Here is a 17,965-nt window from a genome sequence, read left to right as displayed (position 1 = left end):
AAAAAAAAAAAAAAGAAATACAAAATAGTGATAGGAAAAAAAAACCAGCATTAGAAAAGATACAAAATTTTACTAAACAAAGTAATAGGAGTTCAACATTGGTTGCTGTATTACATGATGCTATCTTCAAATTAGTTGCTCAGGCTACCAGATATAAACATGTATGATTCATTTAAAGAAAAAACAAAACAAAATAACAAAAAAGTTATAAGAAATTCAAAAGAAGAGCCGGCCAGGTAGCTCACCAGACTAAAGCTCCTGTTTAGGAAGAGCACAACAGTGGGGATTGGAACCCGGCAATCCTGGCGTGCCATGCCAGTGTTCCCTCCCGCCCCCACCAGACAGCAATTGAGACTGGGCATGCTAATGCGCCTGTAATCTGAGTGCTTGGGAGGCTGAAAATTTGTAGATCACTATGAGTCTGATTTACATAGAGAGCCCCTATAGTCCCTGTACCAAATATATTAAAAATAAATAAATAAAAGAAATTCATGAGAAAAGAATTTAAATACTAACACTCGGGCCAGGGAGCCAGTGCAGTAGAATAAGCACATGCTTAGCAAGCGCAAGGTCCTGAGTTCAATCCCTGGTACCACAACAACAACAACAACTCTCCTTTCAAGAGATCAGCAGAAATCAACAGTACAGTTATCCAAACTATTTTGCATATATACCTAAATATATCATTTTCATTTCTTCTATTTGTCCCTTTTCTCATTTGGGAAGTTTTTCCTTCTCAAATTATTTTCCTTTCACAGTATGTATTGTACCTTTTAGATTTTAATTACTCTTCCAGATTTTCACAATAGGGAGATAATATGATGCTTGCACATGTGGATCTGATTTATCAATATAGTCTCTGGCTGCATCCATTTATCTATAAAATCCTTGAATTTTTCTTTTTCTATAGCTGAATAATTGTGTAAAAATACCATCTTTTTATCCATTCCTGAGTTGATGGGCATTTGGGTTGTTTCTAAGATTTAGCTATGACAAATTGTGGTGCTGTAAACATGGGGGTGCATACCTCATTGTGGTATGATGATTTTAGTTCTTTTGGAAAAATATATAGCAGGAAAATAGCTGGCTTGAATGGGATCTCCAATACTAGCTTTTTGAGGAATCTCCACACTGATTTGCATAATGGTTGTACCAGCCTGCACTCTCATCAACAGTGGAGAAGGGTTCCTTTCCCCCACAGCCTCTCTAGCATTTATTAGTTTACTTCTTGATGATAGCCATTCTTTCTGGTGTAAAATGATACCTCAGTGTTGTTTTACTTTGCATCTCTTGAATGATCAATGATGCTGAACTTTTTCTTTTGGTATATTTGCCATTTGTATCTCTTCATTTGTGAAGTGTATATTCATCTTAGATGCCCATTTTTGGATTGGGTCTTTTTTTTTTTGTTTGTTTTAGGGAAGGGTCTACAGGGTGTTCAGTGTCTCACTACTAGATTGGACTCATAGTGATCCACCTGTTTACAGCCTCCCAAGAGCTGGGATTACAGGCATGCACTACCATACCCAGTCTCAATTGTAGTCTCAGCACACCTGGGGGTGGGGCTGGCATTGCAGGCCTGGGGATCAAACCCTAGGCCTCTGAGCCTGCTTGCAGGTGCTTTAATACACTGAGCTATTTGTTCAGCCCTGGATTGGGTTTTTGAATTTTGGAGTCTGATTTTTTTTTTTTTAAATTCTTTATATGATCTAGATAGGAGTCCTTTGCCTGAAGAACAGTCTGCTATAATTTTTTTCCCAATTCATGGGTTTTCTTTTTACTCTGTTGGGATCACATATTTTTGAAAAGTTTCTGCACACCACAAGTATACTGGCTTTCTATTGCTACATGACAGATTATCACATTTCAGTGTTTTGAGCAACATTTGCTTATTATATCACAGGTCTGAAGATCAGAGGTCAGGTGAGCTGGAGTGGGCTCTTGGTTTAGAGCCTCACAAGGTTAAAGTCAAGGTTCTGGCCTGGTTGAATATTTATCTGGAGACTAGGCCATCAAAAGATCTGTCCCAAGATCATTTGAGTTGTTGGCAGGATTTGGTATCTTGAGCTTGTGCTATTGAGGTCCCCTTTGCTTGTTGTTAGCTGGGGGCCTCTTAACTCTTCAGGGTCACCTGAATTTCTTTTCATTTAGTTTCCTCTGTCTTCAAACTCACAGTGGTATACAAATATGGTCAGGCTTCCAGGAGACTTCTTTTGCTGTCCCCTGAGGATCACTTCTGTTTTTAAAAGCTCATGTGATTAGAGGGCCCTCTTGGGACAAAAACTTACCTTAAGGCCAACACTGTTATATAAGATAATCATTAAAGAATAGAGGGATTTGCTCTAATAGTGTTTGTAAACAGTATATCATGTCTGCATCTTGTACAGCAAATAACCATTAGGAAGAATATATGCAATGTGTTAATTATTGAAACTGTCCTACCAATTTGGTTTGAAACTCTCTCATTGCTATTTGTTTCTCAATAAAATTATGGAAAAAATTTAAAAAAAGATAATCATTAAAGTATTTGATACATTTATAGACTCCAGGGATTCAAGAAGGACATCTTTGGTGTCATTTTTATAATTATGTTCCTACAGAAAATGACCAATGAAATTTTGTTTTTCACTATTGTTGCTGCCATTGATATTCTTAAAGTTTAATCATGCTGTTTTTTTTTTTTTTGCATGTGTGTGTGTGTGTGTGTGTGTGTGTGTGTAAAGTCATTTATTTTAAACAATTGTAAAATAGTTTATGGAGGACTGGAGAAATAGCTTGACAGCATAAGCACCTTCCTGGCAAGCCCAAGGTTTTGAATTTAATCCCTGGTACTGTATGCTATGCTCTTTAAATAAGGAACAATTATTTGGATGTCAAACTAGGAAATGAATACTTTTAACCGTGGCCTGAATGGACACCAAACTTACGAATGCACTTACTGGAATCTGGCTATGGTGGGGGAGCATCGGTGATCCCTTCTCCACCATTCTTGGCAATATACAGTCAGTGATACTGTGTTTGCCCTTTGGCTCCCATACTTAGCTTGTATATTGCCGAAGAGCCCAATAAGGTCCTGCACTCTGGTGCTGGCCATCATCACCATGGTCATTGGCATCATTCTCTCCTGGCTTGAGTACAGGGGGAAGTGGACATTGATCTTCTTGGCTGTACTTACAGTATCCTTGCCAGCAAACTTAGAATACTCATTGAAGAGATTATTCAGCTGCTAAAAACAATGCTCTAGGCATACAGATAACGCAGACTGCTTTCCAGAACCTAGAGGTTTTCCTTAGAGGGATTTTTTTCCCTTCAAACAGCAATTATAACTGCAGTGCTGAAATGCTTAAAATTTCTTTATTTCCACAGAATATTTTCACATCTTGTTTGGTTTTATCTCTCTTTTTAGAGTTTCTGTAATCATTAAGTAGTTTGTCTTCTAATACCAAAGTGCCAGCGTGAAGTATGGTAATTGACTGGATGACATAGTCCTGAGTCTCAAAACTTGTTCCCTGGATTTCTGATCATCTCCAAGCATTGAAGGGAGGTTAAATCTTCTCTAGGCCAACATCATACTTAATGAGAAACATCTTATACACTTTTACTCATCAATGGTCACCAGTGATTGTCAAATATGAGTTAGAATGATAGATTGTCCAAGAAGGCCATCTTTTTTTGTGGGCCAATTTCCTTAAAAGGCTATTTTCTCTTCTTCACACTTAAAAAAAAAAGTTTTAATCTTTTACTTATTTGGTACAAGGTCTCCTTGCCCAGCTCTGACTTGAAGTGATCCTCCTATCTCAGCCTCCCCAGTGCTGGGATTACCCAGTGTGCCACCATGACGGGTTTTGGTGGCTGGCAGGGTGCACCCAGGCTTTCGGGGCCAGCAAGGCATGCAGTACTGGGGATCAAATCCGGGTCCTTGTGTTTGTCAGGCAGGTGCTTAGACCGCCGAGCTATCTCCTCAGCTCCTTCACACTGTTTTGATGAGCTGACTTACCTGAAGTTGCTTCCACACTGTGGGCTGGGTATGCTCCCAGATATGTTCTTGAAGAGAGGGCCTGGCTTCCCCAAACCTCCTGGCCACTGCCCAGAACTCGGCAGTTCCTTGGGGATCAGCACTTCTGCTGGTCCACTCAGCTGCTGCTTCCAGGGCTGTCCTCATGTGCCCTTTGCTTGTCACCATGGGCTGTGCCTGGTCTTTTTATCCTTCATTCATTAGTTTATCCTTTCAACAAAGTTCATATTTCCATTAAGTCATGCATCAGGATAAAGAAATAAAAGAAATGATAGATACTTTCAAGGAGACTTATCTAGATAAATATCAAAACATAATGAGCTACAATGCTTAGATATTCCCTAATTTAGAGACATGAAGAAATGTGTCTTAGATTGACAAGATAAGCTACCTTGAAGTCTTAGGGATACAGTGGGTCTAGGATAATGAGAAATGAATGGCTTCATAAAAATGTCATGTGCTGAGACTGGAGCCCATAGGACTGTGATGGAGAAGGTATATAATACAGTTGAGAATATGCTTTATTTGTAGTTCCTGGGGCAATTTGCATTATAATGGGGACATTTTATACAACATGTATAGCCTTATTCTCTTTCAGAGAGGCTTTCCTTTCTATGGGCAATATTTCTTTGTCAACATGATTTATAATTTTTTGTGATATTAGTTACACAGATTAATGGGATTTTCACATATTTGTACATACATGAATGTAACACACTTTTATGATTGTCATCCTGCCCTTGTTCCCTACTCTTTTCACTCTCTCCTTTTCACTTTCTTTTTTCTAATAGTCCCTGTTCTCATTTCTACCATCTTTCTCTCCCTCTCATTTATTTTTTTATTATTTTTCCCATAATTTTATTGATAAATAAATAGCAATGAGATAGTTTCAAATCAAATTAGTAGGACAGTTTCAATAATTAACACATTGCATACATTCCTCCCAGTGGTTAATTGCTGTACAAGATGCGGACATGATATCCTATCTACAAACACCATTAGAACAAATCCCTCTATTCATTAAGAGAATGTAACTATATATCTATCCTAACCACTTTGAATACACAGATACAAAACGGACATTCATCTGTATACCCTTTTTTGGTTAAGTTCCGTTATTTGAATATTATAGGTATGTTAACTCAGCAAAATAATCTAAAAGAGTTCAGTAGTCCATATTAGTATTGGGTCTTCCGCTTCAGTGGCAATGTCAGAAATTGTTGACCTGAGTTCCCTACAGCTGAACATAATAGCATGGCTTTACTTCTTATATTTCATTTTTATACTTTTCTGCTGGGTGGTTAAGACCAAGGTAAAGCAGGACCTATGCAACAAGAGTTGTAGCTTTTGGGGCTGATAAGGTCAGTGAAATCCCCTCAGGATTTATCCTGAGATCCTGTACCTCAGATTGCTTGTCAGTGTCAGCCATGTGGATGAGTCACGACCATTGCTTGGCCAATGTGCTCTCTGTGAAAGCCTGAGAGAATGTTTTCTCTTCATGTGACTCTCCTTAGGCACACTCTACATCATCTATCACTTTCCTCTTTGACCCCATAATCTCCTTGATCAGAAAATTTGGGACACTGCCGAGTTACACGACGTTACAGTACAAGTTCTCATATGTCCTGAGTCTTAATTGACCTTGGAAGACTAGGGCCAAAATGTTGGCTTTCCTTGCAGTCCTCCTTTTCATCTAATTTTGGTCTGCAAACTTAGGTTGCTAACCATCCAGAAGAGAAGCTTATTGTTATTACCATACAACTTAGGCTGTTAAGCTTAACCTCACTATCTGTCTGCATATCAAACATCTTAGGCATAATATGGAACAGGTATTTTTCATCAAGTATTGATAGGTTGAACTTTAAGTCCCTACAGAATATGATAAAAAAACATTTAAAAATTAGAATATATTTTAAAAATAGGCATAAAGAATTATATACTTCTTATGTTTACACATAAGTCCAAAAATCTCACCATATACTCTCCCTCTCTTTTAGACTTCACATATGAGAGAAAAAATATATATATACGTATGTATTTAGGCTGGATAATTTCATTTAACATAATGGTCTCCAGTTCCAATTGGTATGTGAGGCAGGAGTGTCTATCCTGTGTCATAGCTTAATAATACTCCATCATGTATAGACACATTTTCCTTCTCCATTCATCTGCTGGTAGGGATCTAGGTTGATTCCATAGTTTAGCTATTGTTATTTGGGTTGCGATAAATATGGGAATGCAGGTATCTCTATAGTATGCTGACTTTCTTTTGGTAATATACCATGTAATAGTATTGTTAGGTCACATGATAGCTTTATTTTTAGTTCGTTGAGTACCCACCATATTGATTTCTATAGTACTATACTAATGTTCTCAACAACAGTGTGTAAGGGTTTCCTTATCTGTCAGCTCCTTACCAACATTTATTAATATGATTTTTAGTGAGACTCAAGTTCCATTGATCATAAGGATGGATGAGCCCAGGCTGTTTAGATCATAAGGATGCATGAGCACAGGCATATATATCTATATCTGTATCTGTATTTATATCTATCTCTAGCTGCTTAAAACTTTTATTCAACATAACTATGCTTATAGACATATATTCATATTGGTTAAGAGAATGCAATTTAACTTATCCTGTATAAATTTTCTGAAGCTGTTTCTTTCTATAAGTTGTTTTGTAGTCACAGTGAGGTCAACTAAGAGATTTAGGACCTTTGTGAAACTGTCCTGTATGGAGTTAGCTGGTGCTGATTAGAGGCCACATAATGACACTGATCGCATTTAAATGGCTTCTTAGCCATCTAGATTACATACTACTAATGATGCCTGTACCCTACGGAACCAGTACTCATATGTTTAGCTAGATGAATCTTCTGAGAACTTGAGTAAGGACAAAGTTCACATTTATACGGGTGTGGAGTCTGAACATGCTGGACAGTATTTTTTTGTTTGTAAAGTAGCTGCACTTGCCACATGTGTACACTTTCCTTGGGAAGTGGTTTCTTAGGCGTTTCCTCCAGTGATACTTGCCAGCAGGTGCATGTGTGTGCAAATGCTGCACTTGTAGACTTGCTCATTTGGCGCTTCTGTGGTGCTTCAGTGAGCAGTATAAAGACTGTAACACTGGAGGTATAGCCACAGCGGTCACAGTGGATGGGGCCCTTGGAGAAATCTCCCTCTTCAGCAGCAGAAGAGCCAGACTCTCTGGCTCAGCCTGCTTCTCTGCATTTTCTTCCATCAAAAACTACTTGGCACTGTGAGCTCTGATGTGACACACAAACCGTTCTTCAGATTCTGCTTTATACTGGCATGGCTTCCAGTGAAAGGGTTGGGTCTTTTAAGTTCTTGCATTTGTCTTTTGCCTAGGTGTTTCATGAGCAAGATCTTTATTTGACTTGTAAATTTTGGGAGCAGCTGTTGCCTAAAATATAGGCAGCAGTCCTATAACACTGAGCTCCAAACTTTTCAGTTTTGGAATAAGGTTTTTTTTTTTTTTGCTCTAAATGCCCTAAGGGGTGGTTTGGCTGGCTGGAGTGTTGTGGGGATCGAACTACAGCAACCTGAGGCTGACAGCTTTGTGGAAGCAGCCACTTAAACAACTGAGCTAAGGCCAGGCCCCCATAAAATGGTAGAAGGTTTTTTTTTTTTTTTTTGAAGCTCGAAATGCCTTTAGGGCATTTCTCGTTTGCAGTGACTCTCTGGTTTGGAACCCCAGAAGCTTGAGCTTCAGGGCTTTGTTTAAGCAGGCACTTAAACAACTGAGCTGCTGGGCAGGTCCCCGAAACTTTTCAGTTTTATGTTCTCCAATCTGTTAGGTTCACTTTTATTTCAGAAGACTCCTTCAGTCCTTCTGTATCACTGTCTGAGAAGTTGCTATCCCCAACAGCCATCAATTCTGCCATCTACTTTCTTTATCAACCAGGTAATGGAAGCAGCTGACCTTTAGTTCCCTAAGGCCACACTGGCTATGATCAGCCCAGGCATGGCCTGGTTAGCTTAGAAGTCAGGCAAGTCATACATATCCTTAGGCAAGGCCATGCCAATGCTGCTGCTGCGGGAACAGCGTTGCTCCTCCAGATGCCTATGGCCTTCCTTGGGGTGGAGAGTTGGCTTTGCTTCTTCTCTGAGTAGTTGTTTTTATTGCTGGAGTTTCTGGGCAGGAGTGGGGTAGGGGGTGAAATAGGTGCTATGGTTGTCGAGGGGTCTTCAGGGTGTGCTCCGGCTGCCAGGTCTTGCCCTGCTGTCCAGGCCACAGTCATGCTCTGGATTTCAGCCTGTGCCACATGGTGCCGCAGCTCTCGGGAGTTGCATGGTGCAGTACAGGATGTGGCCGTGAGCACCACTCTCGCATTTTAAAACCGAAGCAATGGAAAAAGGATCAATTCCCCTTTAGTGAGGCATGTGATCAATTTAGTATGTGATCTTGGCAACTGCTGGAAATCTATCACTTGCCTACGAACGAAGCTGGTCCTCAAAAGATCTGAGCAGGCAGAAAGGAGCAAAACATGCAGATGGAGAGTCCTTGGTTTCAGTTTGTCTTTGGCGTCGCTTGCACTCTTGTCCTTCTCACAGTTTGGTTTTAAGGATGAAATCCTGTCTTAGTCGACCTAGTCTGAGTTGTTTCTGTCACTTCCATGCACAAAAGCCTTGACACATACCCAATGGTGATCTGAGTATCATTCAAATATTTAGCCAGAGTCAAGTACTGTTAAAAACATGTAGCATATTAATTGAATTAATACAACCAATTGTGAAAGATGTATAGAATACTTATCCTCCATTTACTAATGAGCACAGGGAAGTTAAACAGCTTGGTCCAGGTCACACAGCCAGGAAGCAGCATATTTCAGTATTTAAATCTCCGAGATCTCAGCAACAACAGTAACAACACCACAAAACAAAACAAAACAAAATCTCAGAGATCTTACTCAAACCAGTCTGTGGATCCAGCCTTATGCTCAACCACCTTTGTAAACTGAAGTAATCTGATTACACAAGTAGGTGTTGGGAGAGTAGTACTAACTTGAAGTAGAGATTTGCATCTAAAGAGCATGTAAACTGTAGTTGTAACTGAAAGAGTAGATACAAGAGGGTGTGGACCAGGTCTAGAAAGGGCAGAGCATGCCTTACTAAGGAACCAAAGACTAGGAAAAGAAGAGCCCACAGGAAGTGAGAGAACCTATCTGGAGCAAAATCCTGCTTTTGCCTATTGCAGCTTCTATAGACTTCCATTCTTTTTCTTTTTCTTTTTTTGTGCCGGGTCTCACTACACAGCTCAGACTTGTAGTGATCCTCCTGATTTCTGCCTCCCTAGTGCTGGGATTACAGGCTTGTGCCACCATGCCTGGACTACATCACCTGGGGGCAGGGCCAACATAGCATGTGGAACCAGGGATTGAACCCTGATGCCTGTGCTTATCTAAGCAAGTGCTTAGTCTGCTGAGCTTTACTGCTGGCCCTCTGCTTCCATTCTTAGGAGTGCAGAAAAAACTCAGCTCAGTAACTATTTGGTCAAAACCGAGTGGTTGGATGTCAGTTGAATTATCTTTTTTTTTTTTTTTTTTAAAGATTATTCAAACACAACTCAAGACTCGGTGATCCTCCTGTTTCAGTCTCCCCAGAGCTGGGATACAGATGTGCACCACCTTGTTTGGTTTCAGTGGCCGGCACAGTGCAGGGCTGGTATGGCATGTGGTACCAGGGATAGAACTCAGACCCTTGTGCTTGCTAGGCAGTTAGACCACCCAGCTACTTCCCTAGCCCATAATTGAATTGTTCTTCAGGGGAGGTTTATTTTTTGCTTTTGTGCTGAGGACTGAGCCCAGAGCTTTGAGCTTGCTATGCAAGCCTTTTACTGCTGAGCTAAATCTCCAGCCCCAAGTGGTTGGACTTTAAAGGCCTGGTTCCAAGACTTCGCTCTTATTGATTGTGCTGCTACAAACATGGCTATGCATCTACCACTGTAATACCTTTCAGGAAGCTTTATAGCGGAGGAAGCTGGGTTGAATGGAATTTGTATATGTACATCAATAGATGAATGGATAAAGAAAATGTATTCGTACATAATGGAATACTACTGTCATAAAGATAAACATGAGTCATTTTTAAGAAAAAGGATGCACTCAAAGTGTTAAGTGAAATTGACACATAAGTTTAACTGTTGCATGATTTCTTTTATATGAACCTAAAATATAAACAGCAAAATAAAAGATAATACAATATAGATCTTTTACAAGTGGGAAGGGGACCAAGAGATGGAGGTTGAGGGAGGGAAGAGAGGAAGCAGATGAAAAAAAAGAATGAAGATGTGATGTACATGTACCAACTTCCCAAGAGGAATGTGAACATAGGCACTTCAAGTATGTACTGATAAAAATTAAAAATTGGAAAAGAAAAGGCCTAGTGTTCTAGACTCTTCACTATTCTCTGGAACTCATCCTCTGCACACTAGTTGGAGCAGCTTGCTTATAGTAACAATTTTATTCATCTCCTTTGTCTTTATTTTTTTGTATCTGTCTAAAATGTATAAAGAGTACCTCTTCATCCATTTCTCTATCAGTTAATATATTTTATTTAGCCTCCCAAGTTCAGTTGAACTTTTCTTTGGTGCATTACTCAACTATTACAAATAGAAAGAACTGTTTTTTCCTTCCTAAGGTATAAATACAGCTAATATGATTAATAGACCTTATGTTGCTTCATATTGTTAGTTTTTCAGAATTTATCAATTCCTTGAGGTCTGGGTATGTACGTTTAATAAAAGCCAGTTATCTCATTAAACTACATTTGTTGCAATTTTTTTTGAAGGTTTCAATTGTACTTTATTTCTTCAGTAGGCTATATTTTAATGGATACACAGCACTTTTACTTGGCATCAATTATGATTTCATTTAGAAATAATTTAGCTGTATCATATCAGCTGGCATGATTCCTGATCTCTCCATCCCTTGGGGGTGACTCTGCCAACAGGGGAACGGTTCCATTCTATTCCAATCTGTGTTGCTGTGTAGGTCCATGCAGCAATACAGAATGTGGCCCCACCAACTAATATAGCATTACCATATTTGTCATGGAAATCAGGTGTACGTTTCTGGTGGCTCTGCCTTGTTACCATTTGTTGAATGCTTCGCACTGGAAAACGACCTAATGTGTTTTTGGCCAAGGGAAACATCGTGGAGTTGAAGTTGAAACTGTAGTTACTGCACCTGCCAGCGGCTCGGTTACTTCCAGCGGCTCGGTGCAAATTACTTCCAGATACTCTTGCAAAGAGCTTGTTGCAATTTTTTAAACTGTAAGCAACTCAAAATCTCCTTATGAGTAGCTAGAGTCCTTAATAAAAGGGATAAGAGCTGTTTCCTCTACTTACATTTCAGGTGGTCTTACTTTCTCTTTGATTTTGTGATAATATAAACTGATGTAACCAAACATTATGGACTTGCTCATATACCACAGTATTTTCATTCCAATATTCCTGGGAAGATTCTGTTAAGCGAAATGGTACCCTCAAGATTAGTGACAGCCGGGGAGATAGCTCAGTAGAATAAGTGCCTGCCTGGTAAGTACAGGGTTCTGAGTTCAATCCCTGATACTAGGAAAAAAAAAAAAAAAAATTGGCGACAACTAGCATTTCAATCATGCTCTTTGCAGATAATCTTTTTCTTTTTGGATGATTTGTGGAAAGTTTTATTAATATTTTCTTGAAGATTTTATGACTTGGAAAATGTAAATTTTAAGAACACTTATCACTGTTTCCATTTGCACTGAAGTTAGTAAATCAAATATATTGTGAAAGTATGTTTTCTGCAGATAATCTTGCTTTGGAGAAATTCAGGATTCTGAATCCATAAGAAGTACACTAAGTGCATATAGGACTAAGTATACTATCCAGAAACATACACCTATTTCCACATGGCTAATATTAGCAATTGGAGCAGTTGGAGTTTCAGCTTAGTCTCTGACTCTGTGATCTTAAACTATTTTACCAAATTGAAGCTTCTTTTCAAAACAGGCATACTACTATCTCAACTGGTTGTTGCTAGTTTTAATAAATTTGTATGTCATACGTGGCTGTATTGTTTTAAAATTTTTTTACTTTTTATTTTTGTATTTTAGGGAAGGGTCTGCAGGGTGTTCAGGGTCTCACTACTAGATTGGACTCATAGTGATCCACCTGTTTACAGCCTCCCAAGAGCTGGGATTACAGGCACATGCCACCACATCCAGTCTCAATTGCTGTCTCAGAGCAACCTGGGGGTAGAGCTGGCAAGGCACGACCTCAGGATTGAACCCTGGCCCCTGAGCTTACTTGCAGGCGCTTTAATCTGCTGAGCTATTTGGCTGGCCCCCCAAAATTGTATTTTTATTAGTACATGTTTATAGTCCATAATGGTTACATTCACCATGAGGAGCTGGTACACATCTTAATTTTTACTTAAGTTATGTGGTTTATTTTTTATTTACCTTTTAAAGTTAGTTATGTGGTTTTGATAGAGGAAAGGTATCAACTGTGGATTACAGACCAGTATAAAGTTATTCACAGTACCTTCTTTTTCATTTATATGTATTTTTAGCTACCACAGAGTTAGTTTACTGATACGTTTGGTTGCTAAGTAGGGGTATCTAACATTTTATCCACTGATAATTACCCTACTTTGTAAAAATCTAGGTGTAGGAAAAACAATGTAAATTTCTTCATGAAAGATCAGGAACTTTTCTAGTCTTGAAGGAAACTTACATTTGAAGATCATGCTTGCTATAATGTCAGTCTTTTGTTGCATGGACAGTATACAAAGTAATAAGCTGTATTCAAAAACTAAAGATGGTCACTCAATACAAAAAATGTAAAAATGCCCTTCAAGGATTTGGATGCCATTTACTCTTTAGTATACTTCTGATTACATCGATTAGCATCAGGAGACTTAGGTCAGTAACTTAGTTCTGACTGACGTCTTCCAATTAAGACTGCTCAACACCTTGATCTTGTAATTCTAACCTCCAGAACTGTAATACAGTAAATTTCTGATTAAGCCATTTAGTTTGTTATATTTTGTTATTGCTTCCCTATCAAACTAAGACACTGTGGAAACAATAAATTTTTTTTTTTAAACTTATTTATTTGGTACAGGGTCTCACTATGCAGCTCAGACTCATAGTAATACTTCTGCTTCAGCCTCCTCAGCTCTCTGGGGTTGGCAAGGCATGTAGGGTTGAATCTGGGTCCTTGTACTTGCCAGGCAGGCACTTAGACTGTCGAGCTACCTCCTAAGCCCAACAATATGGGCTTTGACATTTAGATGTTAATCTGTTTTCCTGCACACTATCTTGTCTTTTGACAAGTCATTTCAGTATTCTTGCACTTAATTAAAATTCAGTGTAGAATCATAACTTCTATTTTATAATTTTGTGGATTATAAAAATATTCAAAATAAATAAAACTGATGGCCCTCAAGACTTGATTCTTTCTCTTTTTGATATCTTACAATGCACTCAATTTTAAGTGACTTGTGGGATCCCAAATATATCAAATAAAAAATACTTTTATTTACAGCATCTTAAAGGTCATTGAAACTATGGGTGCTATATTGCAAAATATAATCATATAGTTTAATGTTAAATATTATATTGTGGTTTACAAAGCTTTCTGCTGCCATGTCCAATATTTCTGCTAAATAAAATTGTTATTTGAATGTCACAGCCGCCAAGTTTGAACAAAATTATTTTGAAGCATCATTTTCTTCATCGTATAGAATTGGTTCAATCATGTTTTCTAAAATATATTTAATGTAGAATTAACTTCCCTCTTACTGTACATTTTTAGTCATTTGAATCATCAACTGTTCTATTTTTTCTTGTGTAACGTATTTCTGCTTTTTAAATCTGAATCTTTTGTTTTTAAAGGAAAATGCAAGAATGTTGACCCATATAGAACAAAAACGGTTTGTTTTTGATTTACTCTAGGTAGGCTTTCGAGGCGCAGCTGATTACAAAGCCGAGATACAGTTGTTTATGTAATGGTCCCAGTTTATTATGTACTTCTGACAACCTAGATTTAAGAAAAAAAGCTGCTGATGTCCCACCTTTTGCAGCGAACAGCTGATTCTGTTTTCTCTTTTTAGCCAATGGTGATCAAATATCTCAGAAGAAAACCGGGTGAGTCATCTTCTGCAGATAAGCTGAAATATTAATAGTTCTATCTCCATCAGGCTTTCCTGCAGCCAAACAGCAAGATTCCCACAGAGCCGTACCCAGCCTTTAAAGCGGTTTGGACTGGAAAGACTTTGAAACTGATTAACAGTCTTAAACAGTATACTCGACCGACATAGCATTTTTACGGATTACTATTTTTTCTTTCCCTGTTCTTAGGTTTGAGCGAGTTTTCAGGAATGGACTTAAAACCCGCCTGACCGTGGACTCCCCGCCGGAGCCACTGCTGCGGTGAGTAGACCTGATGCAGGCGCGTCCGCGCACGCTCTTCCACGTCTTGCAGACGCTCGGGGACCCTGGGGAGGCGTCCGGCCCGCTCAGGTGCGGCTCTCGGGCGGACGCGCAGGTCTTGGGGTCGAGAGGGTCTGGGTCCGCGGCGCGATCCCGGAGCTCGGCATAGGAGCGCTAACGCTCCCGCGCCACCAGGGAGCGCTGTGCTCGCCGCCCTCCCCAGGTCACTCGCTCGGTCCACGCTCCGCGCCGCCGTCGGAGCAGCCGGGTAGGCGAGGGAGCGAGGCGGCAGCGAACCGTGGCCAAGGCCCAGAAAAGACATCCCCAAGCGTGCCGTAGCCGACCCGAGGGCGAGGCCCAAGGCACTTCCGGCGGCTGCGGGGGGCGGGACTTCCGTGGCGCTGGGCGCGGGCGAGGCCGGGCGGGATTTCCGGAGGGGCCGGAAGTGGGGGTGCGCCAGGTTGGGGTCGCCGGGTCGCGTCAGAGCGGAATCTGTCGTTGTCCTGCACGTTTGCCGCCGCGTCCTGAGGCCGTGTCGTGGCTTAGTGCATCCCGGGCTGGCTTCGGTGAGTGCGGCAGCTGTTACAGGTCAGTGGCGCCATCTTCGCGGCGGTCGGGCTCCTCGTCCTTCTGGGATGCTTGGCAGAGGGGTCTGGGTGGAGGAGGTCGGGGGACAGGCGGGGACCCGACGGACGCGAGGACAGGGCAGCAGAAGGGCCGGGCGGACGAAGGGACCGGCTGGACCAGGGGTCTGGCGCTGGGCCCGCAGGCTCCCTTTGCCCTCTGTGTCCCAGGAGTGGAGTGGAGGGAGACCGGCTTTGGTTGACCCCAGGGAGGGACGTGGGCCTTGCAGTTTTCAAAGTAGGAGGTGAGAGGTGCTGTGAGTGTGGATGGAGCCCAGGCTGAAGAGGTTACCCCTCGCCCAGCTTTTGTTCCCCTTCTGAAGACTCGTGCACTGACACCTATGAAGATGAACGTTAAATTTAAGATAGCGGCTCTTTGGAGTAATACAGTATCAACGTGATATGACCGTTCACCAAACAAAACTGCATGAATAAACCTTTCGCACTTAGGAGCAGAAATATCTTATGCTTGACCCAGGGTTTAGAGGTCTTATGTAGCGTAAACCCTACAGTATATACATGACCATGCCTTTTTGATGCTGATACCAGAGCATGTATGAGTGATAATTGCTAGGAAATTTCACTTAATTCAAATAGTTCTCCTTTAGAGTCAGTATATTGGTTTATGAACTACGGCCTTGAAAGAATTCCTGTAAATAATTAAGATAGCTTTAAGAGCCTCTCACCCCACCACCACCATCCTTACTGTTTTAGTTAAACTTCTTGATCAAATTTCAGTGTTTCCAAATTCCTTTTGAAATGTGCTCCCTGTACTTGAACACAGAATATAAATGTGATCTGACCAAAGTGGAGTGCTGTTATTCCCTTGACTTGGACACTGCTTCGCAGTTAACACTGCCCATAGGAGATGGTAGGCTAGTGGAACACTGGCCACATCCATGTTTTTTAATGTTACAACAGTATGATCTTGGACAAATAACTTTCTTAGTATCTATTTTCTATCCTCTAAAATATGTATGTATTAGTCTTGTTTTGTTGTTAGGAAGGTTGTATAACAGATGCCAGACATTCTTGCAAAGTACTAGAGAGAAGATCCTTAGTAGTTAGGTTTTCTTTCTCTTTTCTCACCCTTTTCTAGTACTACTCTTTGGATAACTTTTGTTAGACTGTTGTCTTGCACTTGCTCTGAAGCAGAATCCCAAGGTCTTTCCCCCAGAGGTGGTATTAAGATTTTCTTACTGAAGTATTCTGTTTTGATTTTTCCAAGGGAAAAATATTAAATTTTAGATTTGCATTCCTCCTCTTAGCTATTGAAAACTTTAAAAAAGAGTGGAGGTGTTTATCCAGTTAGTGATGTCTCTCAGCTCAGTGTTATTTATAGAATCAATGAACTTGTATTCTATGTCTGTATCTTATCAATGAACAAATATTTTTAACAAGTTAATGCTGATAATAGATTTCTGAGATAACCTGTACAAATCATTCTTTTCCCTGATACTTTACAGAAGTTGTATTTGCTGTTTCAGCCTCTAGGAATTCACCTACAAGTGCCATCATGATAAATCTTACTAAAATCTTAAAGGTTCATAGCTATCCTTTGTGGTTGTTTTTTAACTTCAAGGAAATCTGCCAATATGTTTATTTTCCTAGAGCAACTTTTTTATTTTTTTATTTTTATTTTTATTTTTTTTTATCTAGTTTACATTCCATGTTACATCATTTCGGTATTGCTTTTTAAAATCCTTGCAGCCTCCTTGCCCCTATTTCCATGATACTGATCTTAAGAAAACCACCCTAAGCTTATATTATTTTTATGATTGATGCTAGTACTGACACATGGTCTAAGATGAGGACCAGTCATGCCTGTAGCTTTAAGATACTTAGTTCATTGGTCAGGGCCATACTCTGCATGGAGGTTCTGATGTGATAGGACGGATGTGGTCATGGACCCTGTGTAGACTGCTGGGAGAAGGAGCTAAGATATGGACGCAGAGATGAAAGAAAAGTTAGAAAAAGCTATAGGAAAATTGTGGTTAGAAAGACTAACAATGGGAAAGGAAAAAAAAAAGTGAAAAGAGGCCAGAAAAACAAAAAGAAAATACAGAACTTATTTTGGAAGAATACTGATTGGTAGGCAAACAGAAACTGAGGAGGTTATAGGAAGAGGCAGAACTTCAATTAGCTGAGTAATCTTTTAGTGTAAGTGACACAGTCTTGCATAGATACTGTGAACTCATCTTTGTGATACGACTTTACAGTGTTTAGAAAGTTACTAAAAGGTGGAATTAGTCTAGTATGAAAAATCTCCACTTGGTGCTAGGTTTTGGGGAGGTAATTGAAATGCATATGTATAGTTGGAAATTGATCTGTGGAAAAGATTGCTAATTGACTTTGTGAAGAAAAGCCAAGAGCCAGGTGGAGTCGTTTCACTTAAGTGAGAGAGGCAGTAGGATTGCTGGGTTATGGTCTGTTGGGGCAATGTGGTGAGATTTTATCTCAAAGTAAAAACAAAAACAAAAAGAAGGTCTATGATGTAGTTCAGTGGTAGGGCACTTGCTTCTCTGCAGGCATAGTATCTGAGGAGGTTAGGTGAGAAGCTAGGACTCTTATCTGCTAGGTGGCAGCAAGAACAAACATCTGTTCTTGCTTAGAGGACATCAGAGCAGACCTAGCAATGACTCAGGAATGAGGCTATCTCCTTGTCAGGTCAGGGAGGCTGTTTAGGGAGCAGTAATGAGACTCCTGTGATTCAAACTGGTGGTACAAGTAGGGACGTAGACAGAGGTGAGACCCCGTAATACTAAATAGTGAAAAATGTTCAAGTAGCTTATGCTAATGCCTAATAACATACAGAAGAGAAAGAAAGAGAATGAATTATTCAGCATGACCAACTAGGTTTTATTTCTTTTTTTTTTTTTTTTTTTTT

At 40.0% G+C, this 17,965-nt stretch overlaps 1 protein-coding gene and 2 pseudogenes across 1 annotated transcript in view; 1 reads left to right on the top strand and 2 right to left on the bottom strand.

The window, feature by feature from the left end:
• Positions 1–2,949: 2,949 nt before the first annotated feature.
• LOC111812642 lies at positions 2,950–3,666 on the bottom strand (annotated as a pseudogene).
• A 7,190-nt stretch (positions 3,667–10,856) lies between these two features.
• Positions 10,857–11,227, bottom strand: LOC105743551 (annotated as a pseudogene).
• Positions 11,228–14,901: 3,674 nt separating this feature from the next.
• Positions 14,902–17,965, top strand: part of Wdr37 (WD repeat domain 37) — an 89,457-nt gene continuing 86,393 nt past the window's right edge. Inside the window, exon 1 of the mRNA XM_004641274.2 lies at positions 14,902–15,043. The gene's annotated coding sequence lies outside the window, so the exon portion shown is untranslated. The remainder of the gene's footprint in view (positions 15,044–17,965) is intronic.

The sequence above is a fragment of the Octodon degus genome, unplaced genomic scaffold (assembly GCF_000260255.1).
Source record: "Octodon degus isolate 3935 unplaced genomic scaffold, OctDeg1.0 scaffold00133, whole genome shotgun sequence".
Lineage (NCBI taxonomy): Eukaryota > Metazoa > Chordata > Mammalia > Rodentia > Octodontidae > Octodon > Octodon degus.
This window is presented reverse-complemented; position numbering and strand designations above follow the sequence as displayed.